Here is a 21,380-nt window from a genome sequence, read left to right as displayed (position 1 = left end):
ACCCGTAATATAATTTCAAAATAATCTTTTTATTCACCTGCACACTTCTGTTGAATAAAAAAATAATATCGTAAAAATTGCACTGTTGCGCCTTGCACTATAGCGTGGACAAAGAGCTGTATTTTTAAAAAGATAAGAAATGTGTCATTCATAAAAGCAGCCTGAAGTACCGTAAGGCATATAGCCTCGCAGACGTTTATTTCATGGTCACACAGTTCAGTAACTGACTTTGTTAAAATTCGTTTAAAAAATAGAGGTTGCTTAAGGCTATTCTAAATCAGAGCACAATGGCGACACTGTAATCGGTAGTTAAAAATATTTCTTTTGAGATTCCTAGTGAGAAATTTTGGAGCGTACAGTTTCCACTTAAAAGAAAAAACTAAAGAAAGTGTCAATACTTACAGCATAATTTCATGTTTGGGGACCGAAAACAGTTTTGCAAGTTCTTTATGTATTACGTTGCCTCAAGCTTTCAAATTGATTGTTGAAACAGCAACACCTCCAGTCGGTTTCCTCTCTCTACGTATTTAGAATGTTTCTATACTTTTCTGGCTCTCCTTCTGAGAAGTCCATTTTGGCTCTGATTTTAGTTAACTGCAATCTCTGCCAACTTATATTACTCTCTGAAATTCCTAGTAAGCAAGTCCTATCAATATGTTTTCAGATATTCGCCCTCTAAGTTACGTATTGCGTTACTTGGCTGTTGAAATGATTGCGTATGTTGTTCTGCTAGCAAAATGAAGCGAAATCATAATAAAGAATAAGTTTACTGAGTTAACGGCCCACAACCAAGCAAGATTCATGCAGTTGTAGAACGTAAAATAGGCAAGGAACGGTAGACAGAAAGCAGGTTGCGCTTCAGTTGCAGTATAATGGGGCCTATCCTTTACAAGAAGAGTTTTGGAGTATCGTGAGAAGTTACGAAACATTGTTGATTCTTTTAACTCGGTGAAAAATTGAAAGCGTGTGCCAGACCGGAACTCGAATTGAGATATTTTCCATTCGCGTTTAACTTTCTATCTACCGTCTCTGGGGAGCATCTCACATTTTGTTTCATGACTTTAGAAGACTACACTAGGATGTCCATTTATCGGCCGGCCTCGGTGGTCTCGCGGTTCTAGCCGCTCAGTCACGAACCGCGCAACTGCTACGGTCGCAGGTTAAAATCCTGCCTCGGGCATGGATGTGCGTGATGTCCTTAGGTTAGTTAAGTTTAAGTAGTTCTAAGTTCTACGGGAATGATGACCACAGATGTTAAGCCCATAGTGATCAGAGCCATTTGAACCATTTTTTTGTCCATTTACCTCATTTTTCCCGGGACAGCAGTTTACTGCGCAAGTATACACAAGGAAGAGCCACTTCTACAACTTACTCTACAATATTTGTTTATTTATTGTTAATCTTTTGCACGTTGGTAATCTCGATTCGTGTTAAGCTGTATTTTCGACTGGTTTCTATAACACGAATTTGGTTTTACGAAATGGTAAGAAGTCTGAAGACATTATAGAGGGTGTGGGACAGTTTCAAATTTATGTAGACACTATTTCATGATGCCAAGCCAAAACGAAAGCCGGATTTAACATCACTTTAAGAACTGTGTTTCCTTGTATTACCATTAATGGAGAAACAGTTGGAAAAAAAGGGTGAAAGTTGAAATATGAAACAGTGCAGAGCTTTTTCACTGTCAAAACTCAATGTAGTTGAGTATCATATGTTAACGTTTATGACAAAAGTCAAAAGAAAGTGCATTTTCTCATAAAATACGTAAAAATGAATTGTACGATGACAGTGCAAGAGAGTGATTATCAAAAGTCGTTTGGGATCATCTGCTTGCATGAGGCAAAGGTAATGTTCTACAGGGTGGTCCATTGATAGTAACCTGGCCAAATATCTCAAGAAATAAGCGTCAAACGAAAAACTACAAAAAACGAAACTTGTATAGCTTGAAGGGAGAAACCAGATGGCGCTATCTCTGGCCCGCTAGATGGCGCTGCCATAGGTCAAACGAATATCAACTGCGTTTCTTTGAATAAGGACCCCCATTTTTATTACATACTCGTCTAGTACGTAAATAAATATAAAAGTTTTAGTTGGACCACTTCTTTCGATTTGAGATAGATGGCGCTGTAATAGTCGCAAACGTATAAGTACGTGGTAACACGTAACATTCCACCAGTGTGGACGGTATTTGCTTCGTGATACATTATCCGTGTTAAGCTGGACCGTTTACGAATTGCGGAAAAGGTTGATATCGTGTTGATGTATGCCTATTGTGATCAAAATGCCCAACGGGTGTGTGCTATGTATGCTGCTCGGTATCCTGGACGACATCATCCAAGTGTCCGGACCGTTCGCCGGAAGTTACGTTATTTAAGGAAACAGGAAGTGTTTAGCCACGTGTGAAACGTCAACCACGACCTGCAACAAATGATGCCCAAGTAGGTGTTTTAGCTGCTGCCGCGGCTAATCCGCACATCAGTAGTAGACAAATTGCGCGAGAATCGGAAATCTCAAAAACGTTGGTGTTGAGAATGCTACATCAACATCGGCACCCGTACCAAATTTCTACGCACCTGGAATTGCATGGCGACGACTTTGAAGGTCGTGTACACTTGTGCCACTGGGCACAAGAGAAATTACGGGACGATTTTTTGCACGCGTTCTATTTAGCGACGAAGCGCCATTCACCAACAGCGGTAACGTAAACCGGAATAATATGCATTATTGGGCAACGGAAAATCCACAATGGCTGCGACAAGTGGAACATCAGCGACCTTGGCGGGTTAATGTATGGTGCAGCATTATGGGAGGAAGGATAATTGGCCCCCATTTTATCGATGGCAATCTAAATGGTGCAATGTATGCTGATTTCCTACTTAGTGTTCTACCGATGTTACTACAAGATGCTTCACTACATGACAGAATTGCTATGTACTTCCAACATGATGGATGTCCGGCACATAGTTAACGTGCGGTTGAAGCGGTATTGAATGGCATATTTCATGACAGGTGGATTGATCGTCGAAGCATGGCCCGCACGTTCACCGGATCTGACGTCCCCGGATTTCTTTCTGTGGGAAAAGTTGAAGGATATTTGCTATCGTCATCTACCGACAACGCCTGACAACATGCGTCAGCGTATTGTCAATGCATGTGCGAACATTACGGAAGGCGAACTACTTGTTGTTGAGAGGAATGTCGTTACACGTATTGCCAAATGCTTTGAGGTTGACAGACATCATTTTGAGCATTTATTTCATTAATGTGGTATTTACAGTGTAATCACGGTCTAATAGCATGCGTTCTCAGAAATGATAAGTTCACAAAGGTACATGTATCACATTGGAACAACCGAAATAAAATGTTCAAACGTACCTACGTTCTGTAATTTAATTTAAAAAACACCTATCTGTTACCAACTGTTCGTCTAAAATTGTGAGCCATATGTTTGTGGCTATCACAGCGCCATCTATCACAAAGCGAAAAAAGTGGTCCTACTAAAACTTTCATATTTCTTTACGTACTGCACGAATATGTAATAAAATGGGGGTTCCCATTTTGAAAAAAAAAACATAGCTGATATCCGTTTGACGTAATGCAGCGCCATCTAGCTGGCAAACCATAGCGCCATCTGGTTTCCCCTTTCAAGATAGACAAGTTTCGTTCTTTGTAGTTTTTTCTTTGGGCGCATATTTCGGGAGATATTTGGCCCGTTCACGATCAATTGACCACCGTGTATATTGATTAAATTTTATCAATACAATTTGTGTGTTTTTTTCTTTAATTGCTCCAGGTCTTTCTAAATCTCTTACATTGTTCATTTTCCTTATGGTTCCATCAGCAACCGGTAAAAACAGTAGCCTTCTATGATCACTTTGTTGTCCATCTGTCTGTCTGTCCGTCTGTTAAAAACATTTGTGCCACATATTTTGATTCTCGAGAAATCAGTCGTCGGAATTTAGAGAGTACTTTCCACTGGTCTAGAATCATGAAATGTTGCGGGAAGAATAGTTTAGGAATCAAGGTTTCACTGTACAAGTAAAGGAACAAATTCGAAAATTGTGGATTTATAGTTACATCATACGAATAAACAAATTGTCATTTGTTTTCTGACTGTCTGTCCCTCCGTCTGTCTGTTGAGGCTCCTTTTTGTCAGGTATGGGGAGAGTTTAAATTCATGTCACGTGGTAAGGTTTACATTCAATTGGGTGTTCAGAAGTATTCAAGCTACTAAGTGACTGCAGTCAAAAGATACGGCCATTTATGCCGCATAATTTGATACTCTACAACTCGCTCATCGAAACCGGTAGGGTACTTCCCGTTAACACAGACTCATGCCCACATCTCGTGGTCGTGTGGTAGCGTTCTCGCTTCCCACGCCCGGGTTCCCGGGTTCGATTCCCGGCGGGGTCAGGGATTTTCTCTGCCTCGTGATGGGTGGTTGTTGTGTGATGTCCTTAGTTTAGTTAGGTTTAAGTAGTTCTAAGTTCTAGGTGACTGATGACCATAGATGTTAAGTCCCATAGCGCTCAGAGCCATTTGAACCATTTGAGCCAGACTCATGCAACTTGACAGGAAACAAGGGTTCGCAGTACAAGTCAAGGAAAAAATCTGAAATTGTTAATTTTTAATTATATAACGTGAAAAAAATATTTCTGTTGTCATTTGTTATCCGACTTCAAACTTTAAATTAAAACATTCTCGAAAGTCTCGGAATACGTCGGACCGATAAGTTGTCGATAACATGCAATAATTGCCGATAATCTTGATTCACGGAATGTATGAAGCGTCTATATACGAAATATAATAAACAAGTTTTACGGACCCTTCAGTGGGCAAGTTCTACTCGTATCTGGCCAGTTTTATCTGTTACCAACTGTTCGTCTGGCCAGTTTTAGTAGAAATGAAATCGGCAGCCTAGTCTGCACCAATCACAAACTGTCTGACCGGTAACGTGCTGTCACACTGACTGCCATCAGATGGATTAAAAAATCCTTTTATTTTGTTTCCTTTACTGCGGAATTTCGTCGTTACTTAAAATAATAACCGCAGGACGTGAAGCGTAAAAGCCATCGAGTGCGTCTTCTTGTGTTACAGTCCAAGCTTTCATACGGTCACACAATAGTAAAGGAACGTAGTGAGCCGGTCTAGTACTCAATAAAATTACACTATATCAACATCCATAGTACGCAAACGACTGTGAAGTGTATAACAGAGGGTGATTGGAAATATATCACATATTTGCGTTTCTTCCAGCAGCCACATGGAATGTGGCAAGGATCACAGCTCCAATGACTCTGTGCGTTCTTTAATTGACCTGTACTTGACTTCACGGTCCCTACGGAGCCGCTATGTAAGGAGTGAAGAATATTTCTACGTTTTTCACTTAATACCGACTCTTGAAACTTTTGCGAGGTAATTGGCGCTATGCTTTCAAGTGTCTGCCACCTGGATTTTTCAGAATTTTCGTGGCGCTCTTCCGCGAATCAAATTGGTGTCGGCCTTCTTCGTATACGGCCAGTCACCTATCAGTCAATACCGCCTTTCTGATATGAGTCACACAATTGTGAGCAGTATTCCAAGATGTAAAGCACAAGTGATTTGCAGTCAGTCTCCTTTGTAAGTCGACTACATTTTCCCAGTATCCTGCCAACGGACATAGTTCTGCTACCTGCCTCACCTGCGATTCGGGCAGTGTGACCAATTCACTTCATGTCACTACAAATTATTACACATAAGTATTTGTAAGGGTCTTGTCCGAAAAATTACTTTGGGTAGATAATTAGAGAACCAAATCGTAAAGGTAACGTGCTAAAATCCCTTGCATCAAACAGACCTGGACTTACCGAATCAGTTAACGTAGAAGAAAGTATCAGTGATTACAAGGCTCTAATAGCAACTATCACGTTCGGCGCTACAATTAGTATTAAGAAAAGCTGGAAAGTGCTTTTGCTTAGTAAGAGTGGCAGGATATGAACTGTAGAGTATCTGAGTAGTCAACATGAGATTTTCGGTGCTGACGACGAAGACGAGTTGCACAAATGGGAAAACAATTCAAAAGAATCGTTCAATATACCTTAGAAAAATATGTTCTAAGCAAGGTCTTAAGTGATGGGAAAGACCCCATCGTTGTCTCATAACCTTGTTAGAAAACTGCTACGTAAACTGAGACGGGTTCAAGAGAAACCAAAATCTATATGACAAACGAAAGCTGAACAAATCGTAAACAAGCGTAAGGAGAACAATGAGAGAAGTGTTAAATCACATTAAAAACAAACTTTTGTCCAGATAATCAACTAAAAATCATAAGACGTTTTGATCTTACATAAAATCAGTAAGCTGTTAGAAATAATCTGCTTAGACATTCAGAGACCATTCTGGCATCGAAACCGAAGTTAACAGGGAGAAGGCCGAAATACTTAATTCGAACTTTCGAAACTTTTTCACCGTATGAGATCGTAATCCCACATTTCAATCATTGCACGAACATAGAAATTGCAAATACTGAGATAACTGGTCACGGAGTAGAAAAGTAACTAGACAATAGTTAGTAGCGGAAAGGCATCCGGACCCAGTGACATACTAGTGAGATTCTACAGAGATTATGCGAAAGAACTTGCTCTAGTTCTTTTAGCAGTTTATCGTAGGTCGCTGGAGCGACAAAGGGTACCTGGACACAAATAAAAAAAAAGCGTAGATCATTCCCGCTCTCAAGAAGGGTCATAGGACAGACGCACATAATTAGATGTCAATATCGTTGACTTCAGTCTGGTGTAAAATTATGGGACATGTTTTATGTTTAAGAATTATGACGTTTTTGGAGAGCGAAAATCTTCTCTATAAAAGTCAACATGAATTCTCCAAACAGAGATCTAGCGAAATCTAGCTCTCTCTGTTCCTCCATGAGACCCATAGTGCTGTAGACAACGCCGCTCATATTGATGCTGTTTCCTTCACTTCGAGAAGGCATTTGACACCGTCCAGCAAATGCGTTTACTGAAAAAAAAACGACAGTACCGAGTATCGGAGCAGACTTGCGACTTTATTCAAAACCTTCTTGCAGATTGAAAACAAGTTACTCCCAACGAAACAAAATCGACTGATATAAAGATAATTTTCGGAGTACCCCAAGGAAGTGCGATAGGACCGTTACTGTTTACAAAGTATATAAATAATCTAACGGAAGGCGTCGGAAGCTCGTTAAGACTGTTAGCAGATTATACGGTTGTGTATTAGAAAGTATCAACACCAAAAGACGTATAGATTTGCATAATGACAGAGCATTGATGGTGGTGCAGGCTTTTGCAGTTGAACTTGATTGTAAGTAAATGTAGTATATTGCACATTCATAGGAAAAGAAATCCAGTAGTATACAACTGCTCTGTTGATGACAAATTGCCGGAAATAGTATCTACCGTAAAATACCTGGAAATAAATATCCAGAGATACTTTAAATGGATCGAAGCCATAAAGGAAATATTAGGGAAATTAGATGCCACACTGGGATTCACAGGAAGAATCTTAAGGAAATGTAAATAATCCACGAAAGAAGTGGTGAACAAGTCGATTGTTCGACCGATTCTTGACTACTGTTCATCAATCTGGAGTCTTCACCAGGTAGGACTGTTATTAGAGATAGGGAAGACCTAATGAAGATAGGCGCCCTTCACCAAGGGATCATTTTATAGGCTTGATAGTGTTATACAGAGATGCTCTACAAATTCCGGTAGCAGACGTTACAAGAGAGGCGTTGTGCATCACGGACAGGTTTACAATTGAAATTTAGAGAGAGTAGCTGCCGTGAAGAGTTTGACAACGTATTATTTCCTTCCACATACATTTCGCGAAATAGCCACGACGAGAAAATAGAGCTAATGCAGAAGCTTACCGACAATCGTACTTCCCATACCGAGTTCATAAGTGGAACATGGAAGGTGGGAGTGAGGGGGGGGGGGGGGGTTCAGGAGGAAGGGGGTTAGTTAGTGGTACCAGAACAACTGACTGCCACACACCGTCAGGTGGCTTGAGCAGTACTGATGTAGATGTAGAGTCGAAAAAAATTATTGGTGTATTTTTGGGTTACTACTTTTATAGGTTTCCTGAAGTGCATAGTAGTACAGTTACGAGCATTTAAAACAAATTACCCATTATGGTATCTTTAAAATGTGAAGAAGAACTCACTGAATATCTGAGCAGCTTTTCTCAGACAACACTTCATAATAGACAACTGAATCACCTGCAAAATGTCTGAGGTTACTTCGAATTTAGTCCGCCAGGTCATTAGTACACGAAATGAACAAGGGCTTCAACACACTTCCCTAGGGCAGGCTTGAAGTTATTTCTATTTTTGCAAATGCATTTCTCTTCGATATAACATGATGGGTCTTCGCAACAAAGAAGTCCATAATATAGTCAGTTCTTTGATACCACATATAATACTACTTTTTAATTGTTTGTCTGGTGCAGAGTCAAATGCTTTTCGGAAGTCAAAAATTCATGCCTCTACCGTATTGCCTCGACACATAGATTCCAGAATGTCATGCGGGAAGAGTTCAAAAATCGCTCTGAGCGCTATGGGACTTAACATCTGAGGCCATCAGTCCCCTAGAACTTAGAACTACTTAAACCTAACTAACCTAAGGACATCACACACATCCATGCCCGAGGCAGAATTCGAACCTGCGACCGTAGCGGCCTCGCGGTTCCAGACTGTAGCTCCTAGAACCGCTCGGCCAATGCGACCGCCTGGGAGGAGTACAAGTTGCGTATCGTGTAACATGAGTAGGCGTACAATGAAAATAGAATAACGTAATGCAACAATTTTGGCCTACCTCTTTATCGGATGTTACAATGAAAGGCATGGAACCAAGTGTTTCTTGAGCACTAATGACGCGTCGTACACACATCAAAAAAGTCTTGCCTCACACCGGCTCCCATAATACCTGAAGATGGACGTTGACTGTGGATATTGTGTCACAGACACAGTCCGTTTGACTGTTCAGAGATGTCACTAAACCGCCCAAAGATGTAAACAACTATGAATGAGCAGCGCCTATTAGACGGAGGGGGTCCGACAGCCGATCAGTTCGAGTCATTCCACCGGGGTGGAGGTACACGGCTCCTGTTGTCTGTAGTTCAACCATGCCTGGACGGTCAAAACCGCGGTTCGATCGTGTCCGCATTGTGCCAGGAAGGACTTTCAACAAGGGAAGTGTGCAAGCGTCTCGGAATGAACCAAAACGATGTTGTTCGGACACGGAGGAGATACAGTGAGACAGGAACTGTCGATGACATGCATCTCTCAAGCGGCCCAAGAGCTACTACTGCAATCGATGACCGCCACTACGGATTACGGCTCGGAGAAGCCCTGACAGCAACGCCACCATGTTGAATAATGCTTTTAGTGCAACCACAGGACGTCGTGTTACGACTCAAACTGCGCGCAATAGTCTGCATGATGCACTACTTTACTGCCGACGCCCATGTGTGAGGTCTATCTTTGCAACCACGACACCATGCAGCGCGGTACATATGGGCCCAACAACATTCCGAATGGACCGCTCAGGACTGGCATCACGTGCTCTTCACCGATGAGTGTCGCATATGCCTTCAACCAGACAATCGCCACCTACATGTTTGGAGGCAACCCGGTCATGCTGAACGCCTTAGATACACCGTCCAGCGAGTGCAGCAAGGTGGAGTATCGTTGCTGTTTTGGGGTGACATTATGTGGTGCCGACATACGCCGCTGGTGGTCATGGAAGGCGCCGTAATAGCTGTACCATACGCGAATGCTATCCTCCCATCGATAGTGCAAACACATAGGCAGCATATTGGCAAGGCATTCGTCTTCATGGACAATAAATCGCGCCCCTCGTGCATATCTTGTGAATGACACATTTCAGGATAACGACGTCGCTCGACTACAGTGGCCAGCATATGTTGTCTAGACATGAACCCTATCGAATCTGCCTGGGATAGATTGAGAAGGGCTGTTTATGGACGACGTGACCCACCAACCACTCTGAGGGATCTATGCCGAATCGCAGTTGAGGAGTAGGACCATCTGGACCAACAGTACCTTGATGAACTTGTTGATGAACTTGTTGACTGCACTTCCTGGCACAAAGTAACAATGCGGACGCGACCGGACCGCGGCATTGACTGTCTAGACTTGGCTGAACAACAGACAACACGAGCCGTGTACCTCCTTCCTGGTGGAATGACTAACTGATCGGCTGTCGGACCCCCTCCGTCTAAGAGGCGCTGCTCATGCTTAATTGTTTGCATCTTTGGACGGGTTTAATGTCATCTCTGTACAGTCAAAGGGACTGTGTCTCTGATATAATATCGACAGTCAACGTCCATCTTCAGGTGTTATGGGAGCCGGGGTGATGCAAAACTTTTTTTGATGTGTGTACGTTACGTCATTACTGTTCAAGAAACACTTGGTTCATTGCCTTTCATTATAACATCAGGTAAAGAGGTAGGCGAAAACTGCCACGACGAATGTAGGCATGCATCAATGCAAGAAAACGTGCTACTTGGTACTGGAGGTACTGGTGTGTACAGCGATTTGGACAACCACCTCTGAAGGTCTCGCTGTATGGTGATAAAAGTGTGGTTTTCATAAGCAACAAAAATGCCGAAATGGTGTTTATGTTGATCTCTGTTCCAATTTTCTGTACAGGTTCCGGAACTCTCGGAAGCGAGGTAATGAATTTATTTATTTATTTATTTTTTTTTTTTTTTGATGTGTGTATTACTTGAAGAATACGGACGGACACCTCACGGCACTAATCGCTGACGACTACATGATGTTTTGTGTGTGTAGTTCAAACAATCTTACAGCATTCCTGCCTCCATTGGGCGTCACTAAAATCGGCGGACTCACTTCCAAAAGTCTGAAGAAACGTGAGGATCTTCATTAGACCCATTATTCTTTCAACACATTTAATACAGAAATAAATTATTTGTCTGAAAGCTTTTCCGTGTACGTATAAAAAGGTCAAGGGTGTATTGCACTATGTGAAGTCACTGGTGGACTGCATAAGAATGATAACTATGGGCCTAGCACTCAGTGCCCGACGAGATGAATGAATACAAATAACCTTACGATATCGATAAACAAATCAGTTCCATCAACGTTCACATAATGCTGAACAGCACTCTACCGAAATACTGACGAACGACTTTCAGAACGCCAGAGAAAACTAGAAAAAGAATGAAAAATGGAAATCTTAATTCTTCATGCCATGTTCGGTTTGAAATGAGATGCAATATGTGCATCAATGGTTATGACGGTAATATCCGTAAGGATGTATGGCACGCACTTACGTTAAAATGCCTGCTAGCACAGACGGATGAAACAAGTACAATACAAAGCGCTACGCCTATGCACTGAAGCCACGAAATCGAAGCTCTCTGTTCGCAGTGATAGTACGGCAACAGCGAGGGCTATCCGTGGAGTGATGTCCGATAGCTCGCGAAATGGAAAGGACAGCGAAAATCCGACAAGCTTTGCACAGATGTTGGGCAGTGTATCTAGTAAGCCTGTCGACCATGTCACGTTACTCTTTCCAGTTCTGAGCACACAGGGAGCATGTAAAGAAGCTTCAAACAATAGGGTGTTTCGCCATGTATGGTTGCCCGCTGCGTGTTTTCGCCTGATTTCATGCAACCCCAGCTAAAGTACCTGTCAGACAATTCCTTGTTAGTGACAATTTTTTTTTATTTGGTTTGCGGAACGTACCCATGCAGCCATCTCTGTAATGGAATGCCAGTTATGTCTATACGAATGTAAGGACAACACAACACCTAGTCCTACAGCGCACAACATATACTGTCCAGCCTGGAATCCATGACAATCCTCGGCCGCACACTGGAGTGGCAATGAGGACGCCCCTCCTGCGTTTTCCATGGGACGCGTTTCATCGGCCACCATACTGCACGGACCGGGTTCCCTTTAGTGTTCATCTCTGCTCATATGAACCGCTGGATATGAAGACAACACTTCGTCGCAGACAACGAACTGCAGACGAGCTTAGAGAAGTGGCTGCTGCACACTGACTGCCATCTACGACGAGGACATTGGAAAGATAGTGTAACTCTACGACAATGTCTAAGTTGAAGCAGTTGCTGTGCAGAGTAGTAGGTAGAAAATTTAGTGAACAAATGCAAATAAAACATATTTGATATCTGTAGTTTGCATTTCGTGACCGATCGGACCTTGCTTTCTGAGCAGCCCTCCTATGTTTACGCCGCAGATATCTACCAGACAAATTTGTAATCGAACACTGGCAGTTCATCAACACTTGTCTCGTTAAAGCAGTCCAGAAACTCTATATAGAAAGCTTAAAGACTTGCTTCCGAGTCGAGAAGAAACTTCTTCCGACGCCGGAAAAACACATTGAAGATAAAGTCCTCTGAGAAGACCCAATCACTGCTATTGATTGTTAGTGAACTTTAAATCCCTGATAATACATCCACAAAGCTGGATGCTGCTGACTAAGGATCCACTGTATGTGAACTAGAAGACAGGTGCTCAACAACATGATTATTATACATTAAGGCCTCAGAGCTCAATCAAGCGACAGGAATTGTTTACGTGGGTGTAACATACACGCAGTGTTTAGTATACAAGGATTCACCACCGCCAGGATATAGTATTACGATATTGTTAGACTCTCTCAATCAACCTGTCACTTCAAGCGCAGTTATTATGTTTTAGCCCCTATGTGTGCGGTATTTTCAGAAATGCAAGAGGTCATATAGTTGACGGAAACAAGATGGCAACCATTGGTGAAAGCTCAAAACAGCATGACCAACTGGCAAAAACAATGACGCGTGAAGTGAAAGAGCATGATATAATTCCGACCTGAGTTATGGCACACAAACTAATTCAAAGAACAGTGATTAGAACAACTCCACGTAGGCCACGAAAAAGGACAGCACAAGAAACAAGTAAAACCAGAGACCTTCCACTAAATTTTCTTCTTCGTTTCAAAACATGTTTTTCCATAAACGCTATGATGAACATTTGTGACGAATAAGCAAGGTAAATATACCAGACTCTTCATGTAGCGAAGCAGAAGGTGATGCAAAAAAAAAAAAAAAAAAAAAAAAAAAAAAAAAAAGTCAACAGAAACTCCTAAAGCTAGTAAGCATTAATTGTAAAGTACCAACTTCGTGCGAGATTACTGATTTGCCGATACGAAAAATACTGACCAATATGTAATCATCTAAATAACGAAGTTAAGTTTGAAGAAAAACATTCTGTGTTATGTCTACAATAAAGTAATAAAACTACGTTGTTGTTGTGGTCTTCAGTCCAGTGACTGGTTTGATGCTGGTCTCCATGCTACTTTATCCCGTGCAAGCTGCTTCATCTCCCAGTAACTACTGCAAACTACATCCTTCTGAATCTGCTTAGTGTATTCATCTCTTGGTCTCTCTCTACGATTTTTACCCTCTACGCTGCCCTCCAATACTATATTGGTGATCCCTTGATGCCTCAGAACATGTCGTACCAACCGATCCCTTCTTCTAGTCAAGTTGTGCCACAAATTTCTCTTCTCCCCAATTCTATACAATACCTCCTCATTAGTTATGTGGTCTACCCATCTAATTTCAGAATTCTTCTGTAGCTCCACATTTCGAAATCTTCTATTCTCTCCTGGTCCAAACTACTTATCGTCCATGTTTCACTTCCATACAAATACTTTCAGAAACGACTTCCTCGCACTTAAATCTATACTCGATGTTAACAAATTTCTCTTCTTCAAAAACGCTTTCCTTGGAAATGGCAGTCCACATTTTATATCCTGTCTACTTCGACCATCATCAGTTATTTTGCTCCCAAAATAGCAAAACTCTTTTACTATTTAAAGTGTCTCATTACCTAGCCTAATTTCTTCAGTATGAACCAAGTTAATTCGACTACATTCCATTATCATCGTTTAGCTTTTGTTGATGTTCATCTTATATCCTTTCAAGACACTGTCCATTCCGTTCAACTACTCTTCCAGGTTCTTTGCTGTGTCTGATAGAATTACAATGTTATCGGAGAACCTAAAGTTTCTATTTCTTCTCCGTGGATTTTAATTCCTACTCCGAATTTTTCTTTTGTTTCCTTTAATGTTTGCTGAATATACGGATTGAATAACATCGGTGAGAGGCTACAACCTTGCCTCACTCCCTTTCCAACCACTGCTTCCCTTTCATGCCCCTCGACTCTTATAACTGCCATCTGGTTTCTGTACAAATTGTAAATAGTCTTTCGCTCCCTGTATTTTACCTCTGCCATCTTCAGAATTTGAAAGAGAGTATTCCACTCAACATTGTCAAAAGCCTTCTCTAAGTCTACAAATGCTAGAAAAGTAGGTTTGCCTTTCCTTAAACTATTTTCTAAGATAAGTCGTAGGGTCAGTACAGCCTCACGTGTTCCAGTATTTCTACGGAATCCAAACTGATCTTCCCCGAGGTCGGCTTCTACCAGTTTTTCCATTCGTATGTAAAGAATTCGCGTTAGTATTTTGCAGCCGTGACTTATTAAATTGATAGTGCGATAATTTTCACATCTGTCAACTTCTGCTTTCTTTGGAATTGGAATTATTATACTCTTCTTGAAGTCTAAGGGTATTTAGCCTTTCCATAAGCAGATTACGGAAATCTACAAAACTTCTGTAATGTAATATAATCCTACAGATGACGATCACCTGGTGTTGTTGTGACGTTTAGAAGAGAGCACATCGGTTAGAAAATTAGTCTCCCATAGGAGATACTGTGTGATACTATTTCTGGCCTTTATAATGGGCTCAGTTCGGAGGGGAAGAGAGAACAAAAGTTCCTGTGGGTATTTTATTTAATTCTTCTGTTGGAAGTGACTCCGCCATATTATAATTCTAAGGCTGATTGTCATATGCTGCATCTTCATGTTTTCTTTCAGTATGACAATGAACATACAATACTGAAGGAGAGTGAAGTAGAAGTGAAAAAAGCCCTTCACATCATAATCTTTGTTGCTGTTTTGTTTTAATGGTGGTGAACATTCCTGAATTCCTGAGTACTGCTGATAGTGCAGTTCTCTACTCTATACTGACAAATGACCGCGTGGCTTGGCAGCACTCGAGGCTTCGTTTAACCATTTGGGTTTCTATATAAAAAAATTCTGTTGTCCCATTAATTTAACAGATACATTCGAAAATGACATTTAGTTCTGTAACTGAATCACCGTATCCTGAAAACGCATTTTAGAAATACTTTATAAACAATAGCAACTCTGAAGAGCTGCATTATTGAATCACGGTAATTCAGTGAAGTAGCACTGTGTCCTCGGATTGAACACATATCAGTAATATGCACATTCGTCATCAGTATCCTGCTCAAACTCGCCATCAAACCTCTATCCGTCCTTAGCGTCCGATTACCTTTCTTCCTCATTGTTGCCCTGCACTCCTTTTCAAGGTGGCTCTGCTGCTGCTGCTGCTGTTGTTGGTACGCATACGTTCAGCACCTCTTTTATCTTATACTATATGACTGTCAGATCCATTTCCCTGCACTGTGTTCCCTGTTCTGAAACAGACACTGTAGTGCTGGTACGATACTGGGAGCGGAGTTAAGTAACCCATCTTCGTCCAATCCTGTCAAACATAAAGTCATCTAATCCGGTACCTCTTTGTGTTTCATGTGAATTACTCTGAAGCACCACATTTTCACGCGTCCTGACCTCAAAGCAACTGTCGAGAGATATTCCTCGTCTCCATATTCCGTGTAGGTGGACCGGGTAAGGATTATGTCCAGTAATGAAGAGCATCATTGCTTATTTGCGTCATCCGGATTCGATTATAGCTTGTCTTTGACACCTTGGAATTGGGGGGACGTTGCACGGACGCCTAACGGCGGTCGTATGGTTCTAGTCATCTGTTTCCCCGGCGCGAAGCTGAATTTAGTTATTGATATTTAGCCTTGTGATCACTTGCACTTGGTCAAAACTGCCTCGACTTAACCAGCAGCACGCTGCTCTATATCGGCTCGAATCTCGATGAGGATGATCTCCAATATTACCAGCAAAGCCTCGATAGATGTGTAACGAAGGACCCAGTAAGCCTGATGAGTACGCTCCTCTGTGTTCTTCTGTGGATGGATCTGTATTTCTGTGACAATGGCTTGGGACCTTTTGTAGCAAAATGTATTTCCACGAACGTTAAATCAACATTGATTCACTATTAAATACTCCTATTAACGAGCGAGAGTTACTGAAGGACTACTATGGTCATGCATCGATTATTTCCCAGTATTATCATCCATCATCTGAATAGCGATACAATTTCCATTTCCAAATAAATATAAAACATGATTTCAGGTATATACACAGGAGAGAAGTATAAACGTGATATTTCAGCATTTGACCTCAGTACGGTCTCTATATATGCATTTAAAACTTAGCTAGTTGCACGGCGCTGTCACACGTGATATACAATGCGATAATTCCTACCCACAGTTAAAGATATATCCTTCTGTATCCACTTTTCATGTCCACGTTGTTGAAATATTCTCACAAGTCTAGTGTAAAATTTAGAGTTGTTTCGATTTTATTAGTTAGAGAAATCAGGGATGGCACGGAAAAATTACGTGCTCGTTTTTCCCGCGTGCCTTTCGAGAGTGGAGCGGTAGAGAGAAAGCTTGAAGGTGGTTAATTGAACCCTCTGCCAGGCACTTTATTGTGAAAACTGGTTAAAATGGCTCTGAGCACTATGGGACATCTGAGGTCATCAGTCCTCTAGAACTACTTAAACCTAACTAACCTAAAGACATCACACACATCCATGCCCGAGGCAGGATTCGAACCTGCGACCGTAGCGGTTGCGCGGCTCCAGTCTGCAGCGCCTACAAGCGCTCGGGCGATGCGGCCGGCTTTATTGTGAATAGCAGAGTAATCGAGTAGGTGTAGATGTAAAGTAGGAAAACAGCAGAAAAAGCATTGTAATGCTCTACAATAACGCATAAAGCCGTGTGTGGTTACGGCAATGCATGCAGCAAAGAAGTACTGCTCTGATACGAAACAATGACGAAAGCATGCGGGCGTGCACTCACGCACACACAACAGATTCGAGGGCACGTAAATGTACTCCCTTAACGAGCAAAAATGAATTTCATTTCCATATGAAGGTTACTCACGCAACTGCTCAATTAACACAAACTTGCAATGAAATAATAAGTTTCATTCAAGTGCATACGCGACATCTACTTTACCTTCTACCTACTAACTTCACTATAAGAGTCTTTGTATGGAATGTTGAAACAACACAGATGCAGAAACCAAAAAAGTAATTGCTAGCCTGTAATATAATGACCAGTGTAATTTCAAATGTAAGGATAGGTGACGTGGATAGCTGACTGAAATACTCCTCTCACGACAATGTACGTGCAAAAACTGCCCGCTGAGCAAATCCAGATACTACGTAACTTCGAGCGGAAACTAAACCAACATAACTTAGCAGCCATGGTGAAACGCTCCGAGACTATTGCGGCTTCGTACATTACTACAAAGAGTTTATTTTTCAGTGTTTTGAAAGTCTTGAAAACATATCTTCTAATTTGGGTGAAAGACCAGAAATGCAATCGTTTACAATTAGTCTGAAAAAAGCTTGTAATAAATAAATAATATTGTCTGCTCATACCATCTATTCGTAATTTAAACTTCTCTTGAGTATCGAACGCAAAACGAACTTGTTCGATAAAGATAATTTCGTTTGAATGATTGTTTAGGTATCGTTTTTGCATTCTTTCACCGTTCACTTTAGTATCTCAACAACAGTATTATGCAATTAGAATATTCTTTGCTCAAATTGCCGGCCGGATTGGCCGAGGGGTTCTAGGCGTTACAGTCTGGAAAGGCGTGACCGCTACGGTCGCAGGTTCGAATCCTGCCTCGGGCATGGATGTGTGTGATGTCCTTAGATTAGTTAAGTTTAAGTAGTACCAATTTCTAGTGGACTGATGACCTCAGATGTTAAGTCCCATAGTGCTCAGGGCCATCTGAACAACTTTTTTTTTTTCAAATTATGTGGAAGCAATGGTATGTTTCCAGTACATAAACAAAACAAAATATGGTTTGTGTCAGCAGCCGAAGTGACCCACAATATCTGTTTTTAAAGAAATGGTAATATGCATGCATGTTTCGATTGACAGTCTGCTAGCATACCGAAAATTGTAACACTTTACGCGAGCCTCTGTTGTATTAATGAAATGCTACTGTCTGTTCGTTCGTGAATTGAAATACAAGTGAAATTCCTGTTAGCACAAATCTTTCATTTTATTTCGTTCCAAACTGCAATAAAACATAAAGGTAGTCTTTTGCAGGTGATGGAACTACTAACATTACAGTGTAAAAATTTGTGTTGTTGCGGAGAAAAACCTTTCATATATTACTGCTTAAATACATTGTGCATTATCGTAGTGAGAATGCTTCCCTGGACTCGGGTAGGCGGGCCGGCCCGGATCGAATCCGCGCGCCGGATTAACGACGAGGGCCGGTGTGCTGGAGAGCCTGGACGTGGTGTTTAGACAATTTTCCACATGCCTCTGGTGAATGCCTTGCTGGTCCCCACGTCTCGCCTGAGTTACACGACTCACAGACATTTGCAAAACATCCGCACTTTCCCATGATTTACACTGGACGCAGACTGATTCCGTCCCGGGGGGTACGGGATGGCGGCAGGAAGGGCATCCGGAGACCCCTTCACATTAAAATGCCAAATCCGATTTAACCATGCCGAACCCGGTTAAAATACGGGCAAATGCGCAGGCGATAGATAGGATAAGTAATCAAATCCTTTACGATAATCCGAGTTCATCCAGCGCCTGTTTTATTAAAATGCACTATAAATCTTATAATTCTCGTATAACGATGTGGTTAACTACTTCCTCGACTCACAGTTCAGTCTTATTTACATTGTGTTTTATGAAGAATTAAAACTTACGATCGAATTTTGAATATATATATATATATATATATATATATATATATATATATATATATATATATATATATATATATATACCCCTTTTAACAATGGGGTCAAGATAAATTTAAACAGAAGACGTAACAGTGCAGCTCCGTAGCACTGAAGCTACGTAACTAAAAAAACCGACACAAAAGAATGCGAATCAATCACAACGTAAGTAACATATCAGAACTTTTTGTTTATTTGTAACCGAGATATAAATACTAATTTACTTTTTTAGATTGACGTGTATCGACGAGTGCGTACGCGCCAACGACATGCCATTATTGCATCTACTTGTAATAAATGTTGCCGAACGTACCTTGTGACTGCCATTAACTTCGCCGTAAGTGCGATATGTTTCGAGGAACCAAGCAACGAACACACTGCGCAAGTTATGAGGATGGAAGTAAATTAACTAGCCGCACACGCTTGTCACTGAAGTGTCACAGTATCGGTAATATTTTGAAGTACTCTTCCACATTTATTCTCCCAGTATGTGTGTGTCTCATAAGAGAGAACGTCGTCTCGAAGTTAACACGTGCGCACCTCAGCAACTGGGACGCGGCCGCTGCTACTGTGCGATGCGCGGAAACTCGGCGAAACGCCTTCGACGCTAACGGAACGGAAGGCAGCAGGCGAGTCAGCAGCCTGCGCGGTGCTTCGGCAGCCGCGGTCGCACTGCCCACTGGCGTCCGCCAGCCCAGGCGCCAACCGCGCCGGAACACCTGCCGCACTGCGCATGCGCACCTCAGGGTCACAATTAGCTGACAGGCGACGCCGCGACTCGTGCCGCATCGGTCATGTTTCGCGTTTTTTTTTTTTTTTTCTGTAGCGAAAACTTCGGCAGATAAGACGAAGAAATGAGCGCTGTAGTCGTCTTCAAACTGTGGAGCGTGTGCAGGTGGTGGTGGTGGTGGTGGTGGGGGCGGGGGGTGTTAGGGAGGCACGCCGGCTTTCATCGAATTGCCTGTCGATATATCCGTCTTCTTTTTTCAACCGAGAATGCAATAGTCTCTGTTGCTTCAGGATTTTCTGATTTGTTTTTACTAAACCCCAATGTACACCGTTGGCCATTAAAATTGCTGCACCAAGAAGAAATGCAGATGATAAACGGGTATTCATTGGACAAATATACTCGAATTGACATGTGATTACATTTTCACTCAATTTGGGTGCATAGATCCTGAGAAATCAGTACCCAGACAACCACCTCTGGCTCTTATAACGGTCTTGATACGCCTGGGCATTGAGTGAAATAGAGCTTGGATGGCGTGTACAGGTACAGCTGCCCATGCAGCTTCGACACGATACCACAGTTCATCACGAGTAGTGACTGGCGTATTGTGACGAGCCAGTTACTCGGTCACCATTGACCAGACCTTTTCAGTTGGTGCGAGATCTAGAGAATCTGCTGGCTAGGGCAGCAGTCGAACATTTTCTGTATTCAAAAAGGCTCGTACAGGACCTGTAACATGCGGTCGTGCGTTATCCTGCTGAAATGTAGGGTTTTGCAGGTATCGAATGAACGGTAGAGCCATGGGTCGCAACACATCTCAGATGTAACGTCCACTAAGTGCCATCAATGCGAACAAGAGGTGATCGAGACGTGTAACCAATGGCACCGCATACAATCACGCCAGGTGATACGCGAGTATGGCGATGACGGATACACGCTTCCAATGTGCGTTCGCCGCGATGTCACCAAACACGGATGCGACCATCATGATGCTGTAAACAGAACCTGGATTCATCCGAAAAAATGACGTTTTGCCATTCGTGTACCCAGGTTCGTCCTTGAGTAAACCATCGCATGCGCTCCTGTCTATGATGCAGCGTCAAGGGTAATTTCAGCCATGGTCTCCTAGCTGATAGTCCATGCTACTGCAAACGTCGTCGATCTGTTCGTGCAGATGGTTGTTGTCTTGCAAACGTCCCCATATGTTGACTCAGTGATCGAGACGTGGCTGCATGATTCGTTACAGCCATGCGGATAAGATGCCTGTCATCTCGACTGCTAGTGATACGAGGCCGTTGGGACCCAGCACATCGTTCCGTATTACCCTCCTGAACCCACCGATTCCATATTCTGCTAACAGTAATTGGATCTCGACCAACGCGGTCAGCAATGTCGCGATACGATGAACCGCAGTCACGATAGTCTGCTATCCGACCTTTATCAAAGTCGGAAACGTGATGGTACGCATTTCTCCTCCTTACACGAGGCATCACAATAACTTTTCACCAGACAACGCCGGTGGTCAACTGCTGTTTATGTATGAGAAATCGGTTGGAATCTTACCTCATGTCAGCACGTTGTAGATGTCGCCACCAGAGGCAACCTTGTGTGAATGCTCTGTAAAGCTAATCATT

The 21,380-nt window shown here is 42.2% G+C and overlaps 1 protein-coding gene across 1 annotated transcript in view; it reads right to left on the bottom strand.

The window, feature by feature from the left end:
• Positions 1-19,697, bottom strand: part of LOC126343367 (vasopressin V2 receptor-like) — a 710,799-nt gene extending 691,102 nt beyond the window's left edge. Inside the window, exon 1 of the mRNA XM_050001932.1 lies at positions 19,330-19,697. The gene's annotated coding sequence lies outside the window, so the exon portion shown is untranslated. The remainder of the gene's footprint in view (positions 1-19,329) is intronic.
• Between the last annotated feature and the right edge of the window lie 1,683 nt (positions 19,698-21,380).

This window comes from Schistocerca gregaria, chromosome 1 (genome assembly GCF_023897955.1).
Source record: "Schistocerca gregaria isolate iqSchGreg1 chromosome 1, iqSchGreg1.2, whole genome shotgun sequence".
Classification (NCBI taxonomy): Eukaryota; Metazoa; Arthropoda; class Insecta; order Orthoptera; family Acrididae; genus Schistocerca; species Schistocerca gregaria.
The sequence above is the reverse complement of the archived record's forward strand: the minus strand, read 5'-3'. Positions and strand labels throughout refer to the sequence as shown.